Source organism: Typopeltis vanoorti, chromosome 23 (genome assembly GCF_054136105.1).
Source record: "Typopeltis vanoorti isolate ZY-2024b chromosome 23, IOZ_Tvanoo_1.0, whole genome shotgun sequence".
Taxonomy (NCBI): domain Eukaryota; kingdom Metazoa; phylum Arthropoda; class Arachnida; order Uropygi; family Thelyphonidae; genus Typopeltis; species Typopeltis vanoorti.
In genome coordinates this window covers 13,888,526-13,912,121 of record NC_143571.1, presented here as the reverse complement: position 1 = coordinate 13,912,121, position 23,596 = coordinate 13,888,526, and the positions used below count along the sequence as shown (strand labels likewise).

General features: G+C 33.8%; 1 protein-coding gene across 5 annotated transcripts in view; it reads left to right on the top strand.

Moving 5' to 3' along the window:
• zfh1 (Zn finger homeodomain 1) overlaps positions 1-23,596 on the top strand; it is a 432,332-nt gene that overhangs the window by 107,733 nt on the left and 301,003 nt on the right. The gene's annotated exons all lie outside the window — the stretch shown is intronic.

Sequence of the window (23,596 nt, the reverse complement as noted above, 5' to 3'; positions counted from 1 at the left end):
TCACCTTGTTTGCAGTATTCACTTGGCATGAAGGCGTTATTAAGTCTACCCCTGGCATGAAGCCCTTGGTAATTACAAGCCGTGGGTTGAAGAATCCCAGTGGCATTCTTCTGAGTGATACAGATGTGACTTCATCCTCCCAATCTCACTGCGCGAATATTTTTATGTTCTTCAGCGCATATAAGATCTCGGAACGGATAGTTTATTAAGATAACACTGAAAAGTCTTCAACACCTGACCTCATTTAAATAATATCCATCTTCATAAACAGAAGCTGAAATTTAGCATCTTTCGGAAAATGGAGATAGGAAGAGGCAGGAAAGACGCACGCAAGGTAAAGCCAGATAAATAATAGAGCAGGAGAGAAAATAACGTTAGATTTGATTTTTTTTTTTTTTTATGCATTCAAAACACAAACTGATCTTTAATACAACTTTCGAAATACGTTCGATAAAATAACGAGAAAAAAAAAGTTATAAGATGCAGCTAACATCCTATGAGATGAACCCTTATGAACAAAACTTCATAATGTCTGAGTAAACATGCATTGTTTACTTAGACCAGTGTCCACTTTTCTATTTGGCCACCACAGATACACTGTTTATTACGTGATCACTTTCTTTATTCTGATGAATATAAAAAAAAATCCTTATGGGATGGTAAAATAGCAAAAAACTATTCGCTTATCAGAAAAGTGATTTCCTAGATGCCATTTGCGTTAATTATTTTGGAGCAATAATAATAATTTCACTCAAAAAAATTTATCTCGGTTTTATGTGTTTTATTTTACGAGTTTGTTTTCTTTTGACGTTTCTGTTGTTGCATTGTTAAAGCTTGAAGTGTTTCCGGTAAATTCATTTGTTTTATTTATTTTTCATAGCTGTGAAAATCGATTCCATACCTATTGGAATTATTTTAGAAAGAATTAATACTGTGGATAAAGAGGTTACTTTATTCTGTAACACATGCTTAACAATAAGGGGAAAAAAGAATTGTTATGACAATTTTTTCTATTGTTTTCTGTTTTTGATTTTTTCTGTTATCATATTTGTACTATGAATTTTTACGTTGTCATTTTTCTATAGTTTTTTTTTTTTTCTGTTGCTATTTTTCTAGTGTTTTGAAAGTCTTTTTGTTGTTGATTTTTATATTGGTTATTTTTCTTTGTCGATTTTTTTTCTGTGGTTATTTTTTATTGTTGATTTCGTAATGTGATTATTTTTTTATTGTTTTGCTATGATTTTATTGTCGATTTTTGTTGTTATTTTTGCTATTGTTTTGTGTTCTTTTCTATTGTGATTTTCTCATTGGTTTTGCTACTGTTAATTTTCTGTTATTTTTTATTGTTTTGTTATGTTTTCCTATTGTTGATTTTTCTGTTGTTGTCGTTCTATGATTTTGCTTTGTTTTTATTGTCGATTTTTGTTGTTATTTTTGTTATTGTTTTATGTTCTTTTCTATTGTGAATTTCTCATTGTTTTGTTGTTTTTCTACTGTTAATTTTTCTGTTATTTTTCTATTGTTTGGTTTTGTTTTCTTCCTATTGTTGATTTTTTCTGTTGTTGTCGTTCTATCATTTTGCTATGTTTTTATTTTGTTTTTTTTTTTGGTGATTTTGTCTATTGTTGATTTTTTCTATTATTGTTGTTTTTTTCTATTATTGTTGTTTTTTCTTTTGTTATATTAAGAATATAAGAACATATAAAAACGATAGGAAACAAGAGAAGTCTCTGATTTTGAACTACAAGATCTGCTAAGTTAATACCGAACTAAATATAAAACAAATTAACACAACAAAACTACTATAAATAACCATTACGGTAGAGGATGAACAGGAGAATTTGCCGTAAATAAAATACTGAAACCAAGTACCTAATAATACAAGGTCGTCACCAAAAATGTGCATTTCAGTTATTTATCTCAATAACCAGCTAAGCCTGATTATCGAGTTCTCTAACCAAATGAAACAATGGGACAGCTTTGAATGCGTTGTCTTGTTTTCGCTCTGACGAAAACTGTTAGACATATTTTTGGGAGCTTTCCAGCAAATGGGGAGGGGGGGAGAGCTAGTGCCGTGAGAGAACGTTAACTCAAATACGAGTAACAAGTATTACGTTTTATTTTTTTATTTGTCCATTTTATTTTTTTATCTTTGACCACAAGTACAAAATAAACCGTACAAAAAAATTGGAATTTCTGCATGCAATAGTAGTTTTACTGCTGGCAGATATCCAAAAAAAGGGGTGAAAGAGTTGTCACAGGATAAGGACACACACACACACACACACACACACAAAGACTCCGATTTGAAGCACAGAGTTGGCTCATTTAGGTAAGTGTAAGATACGTAACTTAGAAACTCTACGTCTCAATTCTGGTTTTTTATATTTTATCATCGGGATTCTTTTATGCATAGAGGGAAGGTGCGACTTATGTGCTATCATATCACCCGGAGTTTGCGAATGCTGACAAAAATAAAAGGTTGAAATTCAACGCAAATGTAAAACGAGTCGGCAAGTGAGATAGATAGTGATCTTGGGATTTTTTATGAACTACAGATTGCTATCAGTGACAAGTGGAAATTTTTTTTAAAAAAAAACGAAACATGAAAGAGAGAGAGAGAGCTTGGTTAGACTGATGTATGAGTTTAAATGGTATTTATGATCCAGATTTTTTTTTTTTTTTTTTTTTTTTGTCCTGAAAAATTTAGTTTATTCCTTCATTTTACTAATAACATAAACTATTGGACTATTAGAAAAAATAAGATTGTTATTTTTTTTTTTGTTAGAGCTGAAATTTTAAATCTTCATCGACATTATTATTTCGAAAACTGAATAAGCACTTCGATGTTTACAAAATTCGTTACCAATGAAGCTACGCTAGAGATAAGATTACGTACAACTTTGAAAAGTAGCCAGAAAAAATGAGTTGTTGAACACCAAAGACTATTTATAAGTCCCTGTTAAAGGCAAAAATATCAGCTGTAAACGAGTTCTAAGAACCATACAGATTAACATGACAGCAAATGTAGAGATCATTTTACCCACTTAGAAACGCAATAACACTAATGCAGTTCATACAACAATAGAGTCTAGTGGTCAGCTCTTCACATTCCATGTTTTACATCGAAATTAACAAAAAAAAAAAAAATAAATAAATACTCGGCTGTTTTAAATTACGAGAAAGCGTCGCACTTTTCATATTTTGATGAGGTTTGATATCCTCATCAGTTGATATGTATAGCTGATTCTTATTAAATGATGAAGGGCGCAATGCATTAGATAGACATGACCCCAATTTCAATTTTGGTGTGTGTGTGTGTGTGCATTAGACAATCTGACTACCGTTTTTACATGGATTCCCATTTTATGAAATGGTCTATTTAATACAATTGCAGTTCTCATTGTTGTATTCTGCGTTTCTGGCATCGTGCCAGTAGTGAAATGTACGAGATGTAAAGCACGTGCCAATTGTTTCATTAGCAGTTATGGACATAATTTTTTCGTCTGCTCAAAAATTTGCACAACTTGTATATTGAATATAGAATTTACCATTGGTTTAGTTATTTTCAAATGGTATGAGAGGTGAAGATCACGATTTAATAGTTTGATCAACAATACTATTTTTTAACGAAGTACCAGCAAAGGTTGGTCGATTGATAGAGCCTTTGCTACTAATGGCTCACGCAAAAAGTTAAGCAAGTTTGAGCGCGGTTAGTAGCTGGAAGGGATCAATCGTTCGATGCTGTTGGCACACTCTCCCTCGATGAGTCTTTGGACTCCCTGGAGGCGTCACATAATAATAATAATAGTAATTTTAAATGACATTGTTGTGCTTTGGATTAAATAAGGAAACCATAAATAAATAAAATAGGAAATATATGGTGAAGAATTTTTTTATAAACTTTTTGTGTAGTTCATTTATGGAGCACTTTATGTTCTTGTTGATTAGACAATGTAGAGTAAGTGTGTGTGTGGAATGGGCACGTGATTTTAAATTTAATGTTAATGGAGGGATGTTCTTATCTCGCATGCCGAAGCGTCCTTAGATTATCTTACACCTGAACCACAATCACCACTGACCAGACATGGTATAGCATCATAATATAGCTCACTGGCTGCTACGGAACGAACTGGTCACCATCTGATCATTTCAAATCGTGCAGGCAAATACTGTGTTCAATCTTCTATCGCGCCACCTTTCCTAAGGTTAGTTTATATTGCTGAGTTAGCAGAACTGTGCAAATATCGTGAACACAGGGGTATCTTACCCTCATAATGAGAGGTAATGTGCATTTTAGATAAATATATGAATCTGTAACCATCTCATTAGCGCGTTTATCGTGCTTCCAATCACCTGTTGTGTATATCCACTAAATCTCATCCTTGTACATTGCAGCTGTTGCAAAATGACAAAAGATTTTTTTTCAGTACCCATTGTATGTATGAAAAGGTAATGGTAGGATTAGTATCAACCATAGAAACCCCATTTTTTTTATGAGAATCAAGTTTTTTTTTAATCTAGAAAAAAAAAATATTATGGTATTGTAATGAATTCTCCTTAGATCCACTAGAGCAGAGCTTCTTAAACTGTGGGTCGCGACCTCAAATGGGGTCGCGTAACCGAATATGGGGGGTAGCGAAAAATTTGGCAACAGTAAAAGGTTTCTGAACGCGCAACGACCAAAAATTAATTCAGATTCGAAGCTATTGTTTGTAATTCTTTATGTAAATGGTAAAATTCTATGTACACCAAAGAATTGTTTTAAAATAAATTTCTTTATGATTTATTATCAGTAAATGTTTGATTTGTATACCTATTTTATATATCTATATACCCGGGGTCCCGTAAAAATTTCTCGGGCGAAAAGGGGTGGCGAGTGGAAAAAGTTTAAGAAACTCTGCACTGAGGCTCGAAATATTTATCAAATATACAGTCAGCATTTAAGATGAATAAAAAAATATACTTAATTGTTTAGTCATCCTGTTCAAGATTATTTTATTATTTTGCCTGGGATTTTATTATATGCCTGGGAAAGCAATGTCCTGGGTTCGATTCCCGTCGGATCTTTCTCAGAACATGCCCAAGTTAGCCGGTCCTGGGCATGGACTGCAGGGTTTTTCTCCCCAGTTTAAGTGGGGTTTTTCCTCCCGCAAGAAGGCAAACCAGCTCCATGAACACACGCAGCTACAGCTATAGAATATACCGGGAGGCATAGGGCTAGTCACCTTATTCTCGGGATGACTTAGAAGGGCTTAAGATAGCTCTGTAACAGGCCAGTAGGCCTAACACGTAGAAAGGAGAAGAAGAAGAAGATATTTTGTATTTTTATTCATAGTGTGGAAACGCCTATAGAGACCTAACGTGTAACTATTTTAAGCCAATTCAGGCCTCCAGTAAGCTGGATGAGCTTATATCTCACACCAGACGGTGAAATTAATCTTCCACTTAAAAACACAATTACGCTTACGGTGGGATTCGAACCCACAGCTTATTGGTTAGAGAATAATGCTAACCACTCGATCAACCAGACCATGTGATCTAAGAAATAATAATCCATGTAACGTGAATACCAATAATTAAAGTAATTTGAAATAATTTTCAAAATTCTAAAAAAGAAAACATACCTGTAATGGTTCATATTATTATGTGACGATTAGGTTGATAATAATCTCTCAAAACAACCTTGTCTATTAGAGTGCTATGCAAATAAAATAAATTAATTCATTAAAAACGAATACGGCCAAAGTGTAATAAAAATATTATATAAAACAGTAAATAAATAAATAAAATCATCGAAGCTCTTTCATTTATTAAAGTGTTTAAGGAATAATATTTCTCGATGAAGAACTCATTAGCACTTTCAAAAATTTAGTTTGCATATCCTTTGAAACCTGCCTTGTTGAGATTAGTTGGAAAAGTCAGCTTGGGGGTTTGCCATGCGATCCGCGTGGTGAATACTACTCCCATAGGCTGTGTTAACTCGTATTACGAAAGACAACAATATTTGTTGAATGACAGTAACGTTGCTAAGGTTAAATTCTAGATTCCTTATTTCTTTCTTTAGGAATGTCTGAAAGGGCTAAGGAAGAAGGAAATGCATTTGCAATTTGGTGTGTGTGCGTGTAATCAGTACTTTGTTCCCTTGGTAAAGTTTGCCCAGATATTGTGGAGTTAAGAGACTGCGAATATACAAAACTCTATTTGGAGCAACGCAGAAGTAATGTGGCTAAAGTAGCCTCAAGAGGAATATTTATTATACAGACAGGTAGACAAGTTCGCTTAACTGTATTATTACGGTTTTCGCTCTGCAACTGGCACATAAACGAATTACATGTGGCTGCAAGTAGGAGGAACTAAGACATTCGGTTAAGCTAATTCCGTCACCATCATTACCTCACCAATTAAATAATGCAGGAATGCCTGGAATGTCAAATATCCCATTTCTCTATTAGCATATCAAAGAAGCGCACTTCAAGGTACAAGAGAGATGCTTTACATGCCACAAGACAGTCGAGCTTTCCCTTCTTCCCCCCTCAAGTACGTTCGGAGTAAAGACGGGGACAATAACTGAATTCCGGACATGATTTTCCTCAATCTTGCAAAACAAGTAAGTCATTAAAAAGGGACAGAATTTCATTTTCGTACCTGCACGATAAAAGGCAGAGCCCTGTTTTCTTTTTGGCAACATTGCCGAGATACTCTTTAGCTGTTATTCACGAAATCTGAATAACTCTTACTGCTTAAAACTACTTAAAAGTGAAGATGCGGATAATAAAGGGAAGTTGGAGAATTTGTAAAGGATGCTGTGTGACCACTTTCCATCATTTTAAAATCAAAACACAATGCTTGGTCTGTGATAAATGTCTACAACGAACTTGTTTTTTATATATTTTATTTTATATTTTCAAATAATTCGCGAAATAGCCAAGATGGAGTCTTTAATTAATGTACGGATGGTGTTCGTCAACACAGACCACAACATTATATTTTGTTTCGGCATTTTCTTGTTTGTGTGCGTGTGCGTGCGTTAACTCTTGCACGAGGTAAAGAAAATAATAGAAAATAACAGTAAAGTCCTTGGAAGTGTCTTACTCTGCTATGTATCATCTTGTTAATGACCTAATTCTACCACTGCCCACTTCCTGGTTCTAGTAGTGGAGGCCTTTTTTTTTTTTTTTTTTCATTCTCCAGTGGGGAGGGGGGGATGGGAAGGAGTCTGATATCTTCCATAATCAGCTGTTAGATCTTCCTTTGAATTTTTTTTACACACAGTATGGAGAACAATTCAGGAACGTCTCAAGATCTGTTCATTTTCTCATTAAATTGATCAAAATTTTTTCGACATTTATATAAGAAAATGAACACAAGATATATCTCTGATTTCTAAGGAATTTTTGGATTATTTAGATACTTGCCTGCATGGCATGTTACGAGTTGTTGGTTTCGCTTTAGACACACTACACTAAACATTATTAATAATGTTTACTGTGGTCCACTTTCGTACAAAGACAAACATCAAACGACTCTAACATCAATGCAGGGCTTTTTAATTTTTTTTTCTTTTTTTTGTAAATAGTTCTACTCATGTCCATTTTTGTCAAGATCCTTGTGGAGATGCATAACATATCGCTTTCCGTCTCTTCACGAATAATAGCGTTTTGAAATTGACCTTAATACCAAAAGAAGCAATAGACATGCTCGAGGTTTGCAAATATTCGAAAAAAAAAATGACCATTTAAAAAATTATTATTCATATATTAAAATTTGTAGAGTGTCGGATGTACCTCTTACAACCATAGTGGCGCCATTGACAAACATGCGGAGCATATCCCAAATAAACTTCGGTTTTAATGATGCCTCCATAGAACAATCAAAAGCATTTCACTCTTTCTTAGTGCTCTCAACGGAGGTTGAGTTAGCCGGTCTTAGGCGTAGATGGAGATTTCGGGAACTCTCGTTTTTCCTACTGAAAAACAATCTCAATCTCAAACTTTTTTTTTCCCTTTTCATTTAGTGTCGATAAAGTATACTCATCCTTTTTTTTTTCTTTTTCATATTTAAGGGATTAAACATTCCCTGTCTTACCACATAAATTAGCAGCTTCATCTGGTCATTTTCATTCGATCCCATTCTCATGTGTGACGTTCAGCATTTGATTTTCCCAAATCCAAACTCATCAGCGCACTTCTCAGTCCTTCAACACAATGAACAAGAATATTCGCCATTAACAGAGCCCTCTAATTGCACCTCGATCACTAGTGACGCATTTTCTTTTTTTTCCCTCTCTCTCTCTCTCTCTCTCTCTCTCTCTCTCTCTCACTTCCTTTCATTGCAGTTCAATTTTAATGCACCAAAACTTATTGAATTTAAACTTAATGTAAAGTGATAACTTTTATTTCACTGTCACTTGATCTGTACAATAGGATTTTCGCAAAGGTTGTTAAGATGGTATTCACAGCCAGTAATGACGGTGATAAGGGAAATTACCTTCTGTTTTTCATTGTTCTTTAGTTTTTCCACAACCTCAGACGTTGCTCTTGTCAGTTATTCTAGTGGATAAATGTCTGTCACTAGTGTCTTTTGCATCGCGATAAGAAATGAAAAATTACTGTTCCACCAGGGCACAGTCTGTCGCTCTGGTTTCCTAGTGTGATAACGCTATTCGCTGCTCACATGATTCTTCTTTCACAGGCAAGAGAGAGAGAAAGGATGTGGGTTAAATGGACTACATAAGGTGGATATATTTCCTTAACATATTTTAAAGATATTGGGCCTTTTCTTTCTCGCATTAAAAAGAAAAAGATTTTGAGTTATGTATATTCTGAAACGATTAAAACGAAAACTTATTTCCGGAGGGTTTTCTTAATTTGAAGGCAATTAATGATATGTAAAAAAAAAAAAGAAGTTGGAATAATTGATTTTATAAAGACATTTGCTAAATGCATCTTAATTATTGATAGTATAACCCAGTCTGGGTTTTAATTGTTTTAATCATTTGGTTGTCTGTAAAATAATTAAAAAAAAAAGATTGTTGCGTACTTTTTTTAATTTAGTAATTATTGTACATTTTCAACAATATTTATTTTGAATTTTTATAACTTTCACCAAATGTGAACTTTTATCAGTAAAAATAAACACCAAGTTAATTAGTAGCGTAAGTTTTGTTCCTTTAAGGTGTATTTTATTTTTAATAAGTTTATTAGATAAATACGGTTACGAAATCTATTAAGTTCTTAAGAAAGTGAAAGATTAAGATTACGAAAGTATGAGAGTAATGCAATCGTCATTGAAATAAACAATAAGTAATTCAATGCAATCGCTTGTGTAGGGTAGTAAAAGTGATTCTTAAAATGTTATAAATGCCGTTTTAAAAAAAAAAAAGCATTCTTAAATATTAAAAGTGATGTTTTGGTTAATAGTGGTTGTGTTAGAGGTAAAAGTGGTGTTTTGTTAAAAGTGATATTAAAAGCGGTGTGTTAAAAGTGAAAAAATATTAAAATGTTAGAAATGCCGTTTTAAAAAAGTATTCTTAAAATGTTAAAAGTGATGTTTTTCTTAAAAGTGGTTGTGTTAGAGCTAAAAGTGATATTAAAAGTGGTGTTTTGTTAAAAGTGAATTAAAAGTGAGATTTTTTTAAAAGTGATATTGAAAGTGATATTTTGTTAAAAACGGCGTTAAAAGTGCTGTTTTGTTAAATACGGTGTTTTGTTAAAATTGAAGTTTTGTTAATAGCGGTGTTTTGTTAAAAGTGAATTAAAAGTGATATTGAAAGTGACATTTTGCTACAAGCTCGTTAAAAGTGTTTTTGTTAAAATGTTAAAATTGATTAATTATTGTTGAAATGTACACATTATTAGCTATATACACACACTGTAATTCGGTACACTAAACGCATCTGTTACGCAAACATCGTAACAGCACTTTAGCTGTTCACATCCGTACATATTATTATTAATAATATATATTTAATACTTTTTGAAACATCTATTTTAACAATTTAAGCACAGTTTTCAAAACTGTGCTTAAATTCACTTTTAACAAAACACCACTTTTAATATCACTTTTAAAAAATATCACTTTTAATTCACTTTTAACAAAACACCACTTTTAATATCACTTTTAAAAAATATCACTTTTAATTCACTTTTAACAAAACACCACTTTTAATATCACTTTTAAAAAATATCACTTTTAATTCACTTTTAATATCACTTCTAAAAAATATCACTTTTAACAAAACACCACTTTTAGCTCTAACATAACCACTTCTTTTTAGCATTTTAATCATTTTTTAAATAGAATTCTTAAGTAATAGTATTGCAAAAATAATATTTTGTGATAAAATACAAATGTTAGCAATATTGAATGAAAGGAAAAAACTAGAAAAATAAAAAAGAAAACCGCTTTCCTCCCCCTCACTTCATCAACGCGTGTTGTGCGAATGTTTCTGATACTAATGCCTCTCGTAGGTAACTTAGTGAGAAGTAAGCTAAAGCTGTAGGCTAAGTCTGCTGCTCACACCTAAGTTATTATAACCAGTGCCTCAGATGGATAGAGTGTCCTTCAAGCAAGGAGGGCAGTTATTCCTGGAGGAGTTCGCAAAAGAGATCACTGGCGCGGACCTCATCTGTTCGGTAATATTTTATAGCAGTAGACATTCTCCGAGAGGATATTACCGGGCGTCCCAGAGTGAGTTCCTGCCTGAAACGAGGTGCGAAGTTCAGTGTGGATAGCCATCTCTGTTTGCTGCGTGTGACAATCCTTTGGGTTATTCATATAGTAAAAGAATGACCATGAATAATGGGATCTGTATATGTGCGTGCGTGTGTGTGTGTGTATGGGGGGGGGGTAGGATACTTTTTAGCTAGTATCCATTTTCGTCTGCTTTTAAATCATGAAACATTTTACGTTAATGTACTAAACAATGTTCAGTTCAGCTGAACTAAACGGAAATAAGTAAACTGATTTACAAATAACTACCTTTTTTTTTTAGTGAACGGTTCCAATTCCCCCGCTGATATAGCGAGATCTGAATAATTAAGTTTGAACATGTTAATTGATTAATTAGATTAACTTGCACAAACGTAGATTTTTATATTGACATGCATTTGTACTTTTTTTTTATTTATTTATTTTATTTTATTTCGTTATTTTTTTTTTTTTTCCCTCCGAAAAGCGTTTACTTAAACACCAAAATCGATTTTGTATCTGCAATTCATCTGGTGTATTTTGTTCCCGCTTTTTTCTTATTGTTATGTAGGCTTGAGGGTTTCGCAATATCGTAATACTGTCGACAGCAAATAAGAGCATGAAAATTATCAGACGGTATTCTTTTTTTTTTTTCCTTGTAATCGATTGAAGCAATCGCCAAAGATAAAAGGTTACCGAAAATACTTGAGCAAAACAAGTTTCTTTAATCTCCGAACAGCTTTTTCGTTCACAACCAGCTAAATTATTTAATTTATTATACATTGCATTGTTTGTTAGCTTATCGCAGTTGATCATAATTGACCATAGATAAAAGCTTAAAATTTTCCCTTCTGTTTGTTTTCGTTTATTTTGAGGCACGTTCCAAGCAAATATCCGTATCTCTTTGATCGGTGATAAGCCATATTGAAGTTTATCACTGTGTCGTGACGACGTACAATAATAGAGTAGCATATGCCATTTCTTTTGATAATCTATCCAATGATATACTAGAGCATCGGCGCGCACTAAAGTATTACCTTCTCCCTTCTTAAAAGCGCAATTCCTATATATTTGTGGAAGAGCCTCCTTAGCATAGACGTAAGGAGTTCGTGACAATTGATCTTCAGATGGAAACACTTGGGCTCGGATTCGACGACCCTTTGTAAGGACTTTTCGAATGAAGGTGACTTAGCCGGTCTTATATGGAGCTGGTAGAGTTTTTCACTGTCGGAATTTTGTTTTTCATTCCGCAAAACAAGTAAAGCGACCGGAGAACACTCGTAAGAAATGGGGGAGGGATTGTTTTAGCCATAATTCCAACCAAACCAAGTATGTTTTTGGAAAAAAGTAGATACGAAAGTTTTGAAGTGGTGGTTAGCATCTTGTCCCTGAGCTACGAACAGTTTTTTTTTTTTTTTTTTTTTTTTTTTTTTTCTTTTCCCGGCTGAAATTGTTGCCACGGAAACAAGAACGCATAACGTCATACCAGTTGTTATGTTTTGCATAGCTATAAGCTGAAAAGCAAATGATAGACTTCTCAAAGACATGAATACGCATTTCATAAAATAATAAAGCTGTATTTGTACTTGTCTCGTTTCTTATATTTGAAGCCATCGGTGTTCTGAATGGACATTGTGTCCTTGATTAGTGAGTGCGGTTCTGCATTTGGTGTGATTTTGTGTTTGAAGTGGAAATAGAGTCGAACAATGAATTACATTCAATATGGGTTACAACTGATGAATCATTTTTGAAGGTATCGCTCGCAATTAACCATCTTAGTAATCGGTAAATGTAGAGGACTGTAAAGTGTTTTGTAACCTAATTTAAAATATAAAGAAATAGAATTATCTATTTTCCACGGCAATTTGAGTTATCTTCAAAAGACTTCTCTTTGACATGTAGATTTTTTTTTTTTTTTTTTTTTTTTTCAACCCATGCAGATGATTTCAAAACATGTCAGGAATTTCCCTTGATCTGACCACCAGATAAAAACCATTTCATCGTTGAAGGAGACTTCATTAAATAAATAAAATATTACAGGGGGAAGAGAATGTGGTGAATACGAAAGGCGTTGAAAACATGTAACAACATGTTTTGCTTTGACAGATGACACCAGTAATGAGTCTTGTGGTGGAGCGTCGTTGTGTCACATCCCATTTGATGGAATTTCCATCATCGTTTCGTACCACGTCTCAATCACTGCAACCATTTCTTGAGGAAATTGTGGATATATCTGATTTTTTTAATTTTATTTTTGATCATTCGCACTGATTATCTTCGAGCCATCCACTCAAATAAGTGTAGTAAAGGTGAATACAACTTGATACGACATTTATAAAGGAAGTCTCATTTTTGAGGATGAAAATATTGCATACTTTTCGTCACAGGTCGTTTTTGAATCGCATGCCAACTGTTTACAAATCGATACGAGTGTTCCAAGTTACGGAACAAAAGTTATGGATGTAAATGATAGGGTAACCATTTATCCGTGGGTGGGTTGCTATTACAGTCGCATTCTTCAAACTTTCAAAGCTCACTCCAGTCTATTTCCCCCCCCCCCCCTATAAATGTAAATTTGACGAGGAATGCGTAAAATACGAGTCAAATATTCGAAAATGCAATTGGCAGTGTAAGAAATGAGATTGCGTCACGTGAACTTTTAACTAAAGGTGTACGAAGATGACGGCAGTCGAACGTATACTTTGGAGTGAAGTAGCTGAAACTTTCTATCTTGCTCAGTAAAATAAACTACACAAGGTTCAACAGTGGTTAAAAATTGTTGATTAATTATTAAACAGAAAATTCCTCTTCTCTTTTTCACCCTAAGTAACTCCTCTTCACCCCAAATACCAGCCGGACTTGGCAGTTTTTCTATCAAGACGCAAGTTGGGGTAGAGACTTATCAGCCTTTCCTGATATGCTTCTTACATATTCCTCGAATTATCTAACCTTCAGCCCATCACGATACTAATGTACTATTCGTTTATAAACTTTCTTGAGTGGGAGTCACATTAAAGGAAAAAAAAAAAAAAAATCGGAACAAGGTGATATTCAACCTAAAGTATTTATTATTTCCCCATTAAAAAACGTATTTATAAAAATAAACTATTCAGATACCTTTTCATTGTTGTTTACTAAGCTAATAATTATAAGGTACTAATCTGTAACGCCATTAATATACCTTTATGACGAAGCTTGCTTTAGTCGATGCCATTGATAACCATTTAGCATCAAAGAGGTAGTCAGAAAAATGTCTTTTGTATAAACAACATCTCAGCGACTAGATAATGGTTCAAGGATCTATAACCGATGTAAACATTGCCCTTCAGCTGGTAGCATTTTTGCATGGCTTCGGTGTGCACATCAGCAACTTCTTGACCTGTATTGCTTCATCCAAAAAAAAAAAAAAAAAAAAAAAAAAAAAAAAAAAAAAAAAAAAAAATCAATTTGTTTCGTTTTAACAAATGGATTCTGCCGGGTTTCAGAATTAAACACAGAGTAATTGTACAAATGTCCCGCTTTTGTGAGAAGTAAAATGAAACTACTGTTCACTTATAAGAAAGGCGTTATTGGGATAACTCTCATAACTTGTAAGTTAATAGTTCGGAAATGCAAACGCGGCAGTGGCTGTATTGAAATAAGCACAACCATAAATTTTAAGCACCCGACGAATGCTCACAGTAAATATCGGCATCGTTATGTATTGTTTTTAGTTGCCTTGTAGTTTTATGACCGAAGCTGATTTCTCATTTTTATGACAGTGAGGACTGTCCTGTTCATCATAATCATAGCGCCCTAGCTAGAAGCCATTATTAATTGCTAACAGTTAAGATATGGAAATTAAAAAAAAAAAAAGAAAGAAAAGAAAAAAAAAGAAATTTTTCGATACAGAAAAGAGCGAAAAACAAATAAAGCATAAAATAAAAATTAACATTCTTGTAAAAGCATGTAAAAATATAATTTTTAAATATTTTGAATTAAAAAATCATGTGGTTTACTAATAGCCATTGATATTTCGTACTTTTTATTGATATTTCGTACTTTTTTTTTTTTGCTATAAACATTATCTAAAATTACATCATAGAAACTACGTGAAACATAAATTTGACTATAATTAAAGTGCTTGGTTCTTCGATTTGATACGCCAATGCATTTTACACAAATTACTTAAGTGGCAAATAAAATTATTTCAAAGCAGGATCGTAATTTGCAAATATTTTCTTGAATAAGAAGTTTAATCCTTGTGTAAACTACGCCAAATTTTTATTTTTAACTGAACAAATGAAAGAAAGAATGTAGCATTACGATCTCAGCTAAAAGGAGCCATAATGAATTTTTTATAATACTATGTGGCCACTTAGTGGCCACATAGTATTATAAAAAAGCGCGGTTATTCCCGAATAAGTTAATTCGGGAATAACTACGCTGTATAGTAACTTTAAGCTCTTAGCCATAAGCAACGAGAGTCACTGATTGGTGTTTTATTTGTTTGGTGGTACCCTAAAACATCGGATGTATGAAATGCACCTACCTAAAGCCAGACAGAAAATCGGCCTATTTATTGTTTTCTTTGTTTCTAATTGTGCTTAATCCTCAAATAAGTTTTTCCTCCTTAATTTTGTATCTTATATTTCCGTTAAAAATCCAGTTCAAAAATCTTCTGTTAAAAATGTTCATTGTTGAAATGTGCATATGTACATTGTTGGAAATGTGTATGAAAAAACTCATTGTTGAAATGCGAATGAAAATACTCATTGTTGAAATGTGCTTGAAAATGTTCATTGTTGAAATGCGAATGAAAATACTCATTGTTGAAATGTGCTTGAAAATGTTCATTGTTGAAATGTGCATATGTACATTGTTGGAAATGTGTATGAAAATAAAACTCATTGCTGAAATGCGAATGAAAATACTCATTGTTGAAATGTGCTTGAAAATGCTCATTGTTGAAATGCGAATGAAAATGCTCATTGTTGGAAATGTTCATAAAAAATGATCGATGCCGAAATGTACAAGAAAAAAAATGCTCACTTTAAAATTAACTTTAATGCACATTTCATTCCTTTTTTGTGAAATAGACTTGATTTTCATTGAAAATTACATAATATCTGTTTATTCCACATTATGTTGCACCTAAATAAATCGCTGAGTTTGTGATAAACAAAACACGAACCAGACTAGCGAAATCCTATCATCTATACTGCACCCATATATATCGAGTGAAATGTGCTCCTCTTTAATAGGTTCAGAGCTTAGCACTGACAGTTAATCATTTCTGTGCTTTACACCGGTTCCGGGCTTATCCATCTGAGCGCACTCAAGGGAAGCAGATGTCGTTTATTTTGTGTAATCATTGTTTCTTCCACTTTCTCGTTCTCATGCCACATTAATTAAATCACCTACCTGATATTCAGTGGTTATTTTCTTTAGCACGAGCTCTTTCGTAGAAATCACTAACTCCAAACGTGTAAAGAACACACGAAATTTTCCCCCTATCAGCCTTTACTCTAACATCACTCTTTGTTTAATAATACAAGGACATTTAGAGAATTAGATCTTCTAAACGTCTAGCTGCTAACTTAATTTGTCGACCGCGCTAAGCATTTTAGTGCTGAGCTTAACCGAAGTAATAAGATATACTACATTCTACCACAAAGCTTCTTAAGCATCTTTTAAGGCCACTGACTAGCTCGGATATAGAACTGTCGTAATGCTCCAGTGTTCAAGAAGAAAGAACGAAAGAGAATGAATCGAGGAGAGACTGACAGGCGAATATATAGATCGCTAGAGAAAGATTGGTCGGAATTAAATTAAGTGATTGTGATGATTAGTATAAGAGAATATATTTTCGGATTTCGATTATTAATTTTTTTTTTTTTTTTTTTTTTTTTTTTTTTTGTAAGGCATTCCTTAGACTCGCGGTCCACTAAATTAATCATGGAAATAAAAAGGAAAAAAAGAGCTCTTAATCTGTCTTGTCGGTTGAATTATATGCATAAACGACTATGGCATCCACACGCAGTAGCCTGTTAGTTTAAAATAATATCTTTTCTCCTTAGCAAACGTATAATACTGTAGCTCGTGTTTTGAAATTTATACGAAAAGGACTGGGAAATAATAACAAGATTTGAATGTTTAATCAGGTAATTCCAAACTCATTGGATTCGTAAGTGTGTAGAGGATAAACCTTAATTAATATAAATGGCTCTTCGCTTGTAATATAAATAAATCTTGATTTCATTTTATGTTTTTCTTGTGTTTTTAAAGCAAGAAAGTCGAATTTAAAGTATCGATATCCATTTTCTGAGTTGAAATAGATTTTTATCGCTTGTTATCTCTTTATATTTTAAGAATTGTTGTTTATTTATTTGCAAGTGATTATATAAGCGGTGTTAAATCCTGGCCCTTTTTTTTTCAACAATGGATAAAGTAAAAACGTGTTAATTTTGTGAATTAACGAGAGCGAAATTAAATAATAAATAACTAAATGTATAAAAATCGATAATGTATGGAAAAAACAAAAACTTTTTCAACGTATTTTATTGTGGACCAAAGCTGGTTTGGTTCACATGTATCACCACTGTTTCCTGTAAATTCCAGCCGCGCAGCTGCCGTAATAACACTTCCAAATATGAACACAGTCAGCACAATTATAAAAGAGAAGAAAAATAAATATTTTAATGATCTTAATAAAAATTTATTGTAATATTTCATAGGACTTCCATTCAGTGGAGAATGCTCATGGTTTAAACATACCGGGAAAATAAAACGCAAGTCTGCGCAGTCGCAGAAAAATTTCAAGAGAATATTGAACCGAAGTACTATTAGACTTCTGTGAATAAAGCTGAGATTCTTGAGGAAAAGGTTCAAGAAGAGAGAGACCGTATTTAATCAGTTTCTTGTATTTTTATTTATTATAAATACTTTTCGAAGTATGCCGGCAATGTACACATAGTACAAGTTTGTCCTTACTTTTTTGTTTAAAGAAAAAGGGCGGAAAAAAAAACCCATTCATATCATTATACAGTGAATATTAAGCTATGTTAGAACTTACAGGCCTCATTCTTAACTGTGTACCTCTAACCAGGCCGCTTTAATTTCCATCAACCGGGAAGAAGAAGGGGGATTCTCCTGATGAGCTACACATCTTAGGATGCGCCAAGAAAAAAAAAAAAAAGAAAAGTTTTTCTTGTGAGTATCTGATCGTCAATATGACAAACGAGGGCAGGTTAATAAAAAAAAAAAAAAAAGTAATCTTGCTTTGTGCACATCGTAGTTGCCAAAAAAAAAAAAAAAAAAGTCTTTACCTGGCTCGGTTTAATGTTCCTTTCAGTTTTTAAACTGTGTAAATAGTTTCTGGAAACCGTGCGTGTGTGTGTGTGCATATTACTAATATCAATTACACGTAAATAAATTGACTTTGACTATTCAAAATTAGTCTAAAAATATTCCCCTTTGTAATTCATTTCACTGTTATTATCCTTCAATAGGATAATAACTGTTCCTCATCAAAAATTTATCCTTAATTTTTGGTCTGGAGTTTTGCTTTGTTTTTCTAGAACTGCTGCGAGTTTTTTTTTTTTTTTAGGTAGCAGCTGCTCATCGGACACATAGTTCATTGAAACTATTAAAGAAGTGCCAAAGAATGCTGTCAGATTTCGTGTGTGACTGCAGTTTTAATATAATTTATCAGTGTAAACACACAATGGTATTTGCATATCACACTCCGTTAGAAGTTTATTTTTCTTTAAGTGGCAACTCCTTGAATTTCCACTAGCCAGCACCACCAGTGCACTATCATATTCCTCGGGTCAAGGCTTTGCTCGACTCTAATCTCGACTACTATCTTAAAATATATTTTTCTTGTACCTTTTAAAGAAGTACCTTGTGCACCACGTTTCAAAACGAAGCAATTGCATTATTCGTTCTTTTCTTTTCGTTCAGTCGAACTCACAACTGTGTGACAAATTCTCTACACCCGTAAGCCATTAACGGCATATGCCCCGATGGATATGAAAAACGATGGGTTATGCCTAAGTTCCCACACGTGTTATATGTCCGTCTGCCGTCAGAGGTATTTTTTAAGCCATTCTTGTTCTTTGCCTTCGACAAGGACAGCCCCAGAGCTGCGCATAACTAATGGCGCCATTAAGGTGTGCAGGTTGGCAGCCCGTGCCGACAACACATGAAGTTGAACGTCATCGTGTCACGGCTGCGCCGAATGCCGATTGGCCAACCCACTTTGAAGCTTACTGACCTGGAGGTCTCAGAATCCCACCATAGCCTCTCGGGTTTCGGGTGTGATGTTCCCCATGATGTGACCTCGGCCCTCGCCGCCTGCGGGTCCTCCTGTAGAGCACTTCCTTTCTCTGTTTATGCCATTGCTGCTTGCACCACATATATATATATATATATTTTTTTTTATTTCTTTTTTTTTTCCCCCTAGTTACCGTCCGATTCTTTCTTGCTTGCTTGTTCCTTTTCTCTCCCCACGTGTGCAGGAATGGGAAGGTGGTGTTGAAAATGTTGTTTATTTTTGGCAAAGTTCCAGGTGTAAAGGAAATCGAATTGCTTTCATTTATAGAATTAGATGATCTGACCTTCTAGAGAAAGCGACTCCTTTCTGTTTTCTGTGTTACACTGTGAAGAGCATAATTAATAATTTTCTTGCAGGACAACTTTTTTTTTTTGTCGTTGTTGTTTTGTATACATTGATTTATTATCAAAGATAAGCAATTTGTAGAGCTAACTGGAAGAAGAAACTTTGAACTACTTTTAAAAGTGTGTGATGTTCTTAAAATTAAGTGTGGTTTATTTTGTCATTAAAAAAAAAAAGATAAATTGTAGTGTGTAACGGGTCTTGATATGACTTTTTTTTTGCGCAATCATAATCTCTTTTAGTTAATGCACGTGCTGCACGTTTTTTTTTTTTTTGTGTGTGTGTGCGTGTGTGTGTGTGTGTTGTTGGCGACAATGAATTTTAACTGTGTTTGAAATAAGCTTTTTTTTTTTTTTAATTGTTGTAGAGAATTTATAGCTGTGATCAAATGCTGTTTTTTTTTATTGTTATTGCAATAATGGATTTGCAATCACGGTTGTCGTAATTGCTGTTTATAGATGTATTCATTTATTTAAATTATGAACAGCCTGCGCGAAATTAAATGCTTTATTTTGCAAGAAACGTAGCCTAATATACACCAGCAGGTCAGAAGTTTATGAACACCTGAATAACGTCTTATAACGATATGTCAAAACGCTATTAACTTAATAATCTCTCTCTCTCTCTCTCTCTCTCTCTCTCTCTCTCTCTCTCTCTCTCTCTGTCTTCGTACCAGCCTTCCTGTTTTACGCTCTTACACGTAGCCCCACAGCGTACCAAGCAGGCTTTCAAAACCATATCCAACGGGTAAAGGTGGTAAGATTATTTCCGTAATTTCTTATGTCTGAATATTGCGTTTGTTCTTCTGACCGGTTTTCAGGAATGAAAATCTTGAATTTTCTGGAGGAAAAAATTTTCTACCTCCGTACGAGATCGGATAACTCACCTTCAGTTGAAAAGGTCTGATAAAGGTTCTTCACATCCTAAATAAGATTCGACTTTTCATCCAAAGTGCATTGTTAAAACCTACTGAACTATGGAGGCTCTCTCTCTCTTTCTCTCTCTCTCTCTCTTAGAAAAAGAAAAGTTACATAAGTAACATTATATATGAAGTCTGTCACATTTCCTATTCCTTTGAGTAAGCAGACAGCTGAAGAGTCCAGATTTTCCTATTTGCTGCTTATTTTATAGCAACTCGTAGTCTGCTTAGCGCCGAAGATGATACGAAGTGTACTAATCCCATATGTGAACCCTCAGGCGTACTGATGTCTTATGTTCATTAGTCTAAACCCTTCCGGTTTAAGGTTTCCCCCTTTATCAGTCTCTAAATCCACATTCCTGCTTTTAATCCCCCGTCCACTACGTCTGGGTAACCTACTAGATGTAGATTCCTTCAAACCACACAATCTAGTTCTCTTTACGTCACGCCTACTATTTCTTAAGTGTCCGGTATACTCTCCGTTATAAGAATATTTCTTTTTTATTGCTTGTACATGGTTCTCATCCCACCGACAAGATTTAAACTTTTTTTTTTACCACAAAATGCAAGCATCCATCCTTTCCCAACTTGCTAAAAAAATAGGTGCGTATGATACGTACACACATTACTTTAGATGGACACAATAAAAGTTCTCTGGATGCTCGGTATTCGTATACTGGGCTCTAATCGATAGGAAAGTGGGCTGTATTCCCCTATTTTTATTTTTATTTTTAATTCATTTGCTTTTAAGAATAGGTACACGTAATGTGTGCCATTATTGACAAACAGAAAGTGATCCTGTGTAGAGTTAATTCGGTGGCGTGCGAATGTTAGAAAAAGGAGGCTCGGTGACCTATTTACTATTTGCTTCTTCATTTGAATCCCAAGTTACACCTTTTGTCTATCACTATATGGAAGCGTGTATTTTTGCTGGCACCACTGTTACTATTTCTGTTTCACCTGCGCAAACGGTTTTTCCTAGCAAGAGGAAGTCTAAACTGTGTTTTCATGTTTATTCACAGTATCGCTTTGTAGCCAACTGCCACGCTTGTTACTATAATGAGTAAGCTCTGCTCTGGACTTTGCTTCCATGGAAAAAAGATCCGTATCTAGAATCCCTGTCGGCAGGTTTTAATCTTGAAGAGAAACATTTGTTCGCTGGAGCTGTTAAGCTCGCAGTAACATTTGGCAATGTGACACCTAGTGTTATGCGTCTGACGTCACTCCTTAATAAACATCTATAACTTCAGCCACAGGAACATGTGCTGCAATACAGAAGCAACCAAGAGTCGTGTTTGGGATTTAGGATGGTTTCGTCATTTACCAGGTAGCGTATTGGTTTAAGAAATGCAAACGTGCTAATTAGTCAAAATATTAGTCGCACATACGTGAAGTTTAATAGGTGTAAGGTGTATTATGGCAACCTTCGCTCAACAATGTCGTATCCTTGACAACCAACTGAAGTAGTTGGAATTTTAATAATGAATGGTTTAACAATAGGGCTCGTGCAGCCATAACAAATGCTCGATTTCAATTGTACTATAAATAATAGAAAACGTTAGATAATAAAAACGCAACAAAAGCAAAATTCTTTAGATGTACAAATAACTTTTTTTTTTTTAATGTATTTACGATAGTTTCAAAGCACTAGTTTATATAGTTGAAATAAAATTACTGATCGCAAGGTGGAGGAATAGTGAACGGCTTGCATGAAAGCCAACACTCCATCATTTGGCCTGTTAATCCTTTTTTTTTTCTTCTCTCTCTCTCTCTTTTTTCTTGTTCTTTTTTTTTTCTTTTTTTCTTCTTCTTTTTCTGGCAGGATAGCAAGCATCGTAAGAACACCCAGCCGACTGAGTGGTGCCGGCTGCTAAGAGGGTGATGGCTCTGTGATAATAAGAAGTACATTCTATTGACATGGTGTGGTATCCGAATCCTTCCGAAGGTACATGGCGATGCGTATTTAAACATCTTGAGTTACCTGTTATTGCCAGTCATACTTACTTAAGTAATGGGAAAAGGCATTTCTTTATTCAGAACATTTTTTAGCTAGTTCTTAGGAGATGTACAACTGCATGCATGACTCTCATATAGGAAGATTCTGTTTTCTAGAGAATGAAAAATGGAACGCATTATTGGCATTATTTTAGAGGACACATCAATTCAATAAGTAAGATTTTTGAAGCTTAATGCGTAGTTATAATACATAGAAGCCTCTTGTAGCTTTTACGTATCCAGAGATTTAAAATGAAACCTCTTTATTAGTTATGTTAAAAGCTAAAGGATGCTGACATTTCGTCAGATGGCGTTACTGTTCAAAGCAAACGAGAGGCTTTTGCAGTCTGTGTCATTCTCAACAAATAGTGCAATTAGAGACAGATGGAATAAAAATGGCGCTAACTAATAAATCACATGTCCCCTCTCACAGAAACTATGCTGTATAGACTTAAGCAAAACCATATGTTGCACTGGAAACACAGTATCTAACTAAAAACTCTTGTCCAATTTTTCAATTATGAAATAAGTGTTTGTTTTATTGCATTTCAAATTCTCGATGTCATTATGACAGATCACAAAGGCTAACTTAAAATAAAATTTTACCAAGAATTGAAACATGACCACCTGAAACGCAAACAAGAAGCCATATTTTCATTATTATTAAGAGAACATCAATTCAATAGGTAAGATTTTTGTTTCAATACCATACGTACTGGATGTTTTATTTATTTATTTATTATTATTATTTTGTGCTGAATTTTAGTTAGATCTCAGGCTGAAGCTACGGTAAACATTTTTTTCCGATTTTTTTCTTCTTCTTTTCTATGGATTCCCAAATCATGAAAAATTTAGGATGGGGGATGAACAGAAGACTTAAAAGACAGTACTAAACCGAATTTCAGTAGCCATGAGTTAATTTTTAGAAAAACTTTTATGTATTTGCAGAATGTTCTGAGGAATGTATGTAAGTGTTTTGTTGCACGTGTTTAAATAGGCTTAGAGGAAAGTGCAGGATGATTCTTGGATTATCTTCTCCAACTAGGATTAATTCAAAATGCAAGTTAAATTGAAATCGGACCAGGTGCATATAAGTCCTCTCCAAAATAAAGATATATATATATATATATATATATATATCTTTATTTTGATATAGAGTAGAGATATACATCTCGCGTAGAGATTAGTGGAGGTAACACACCACTCTTGGATTACCCATTTTTTAAATAATTTAAAATAAAGATTTTGATAATCTAATAAAAATGAGCACTCTAGATTGACTATAATTATGAAATAGTATACCAAAATCAAGAAAAAATATAATACCAATA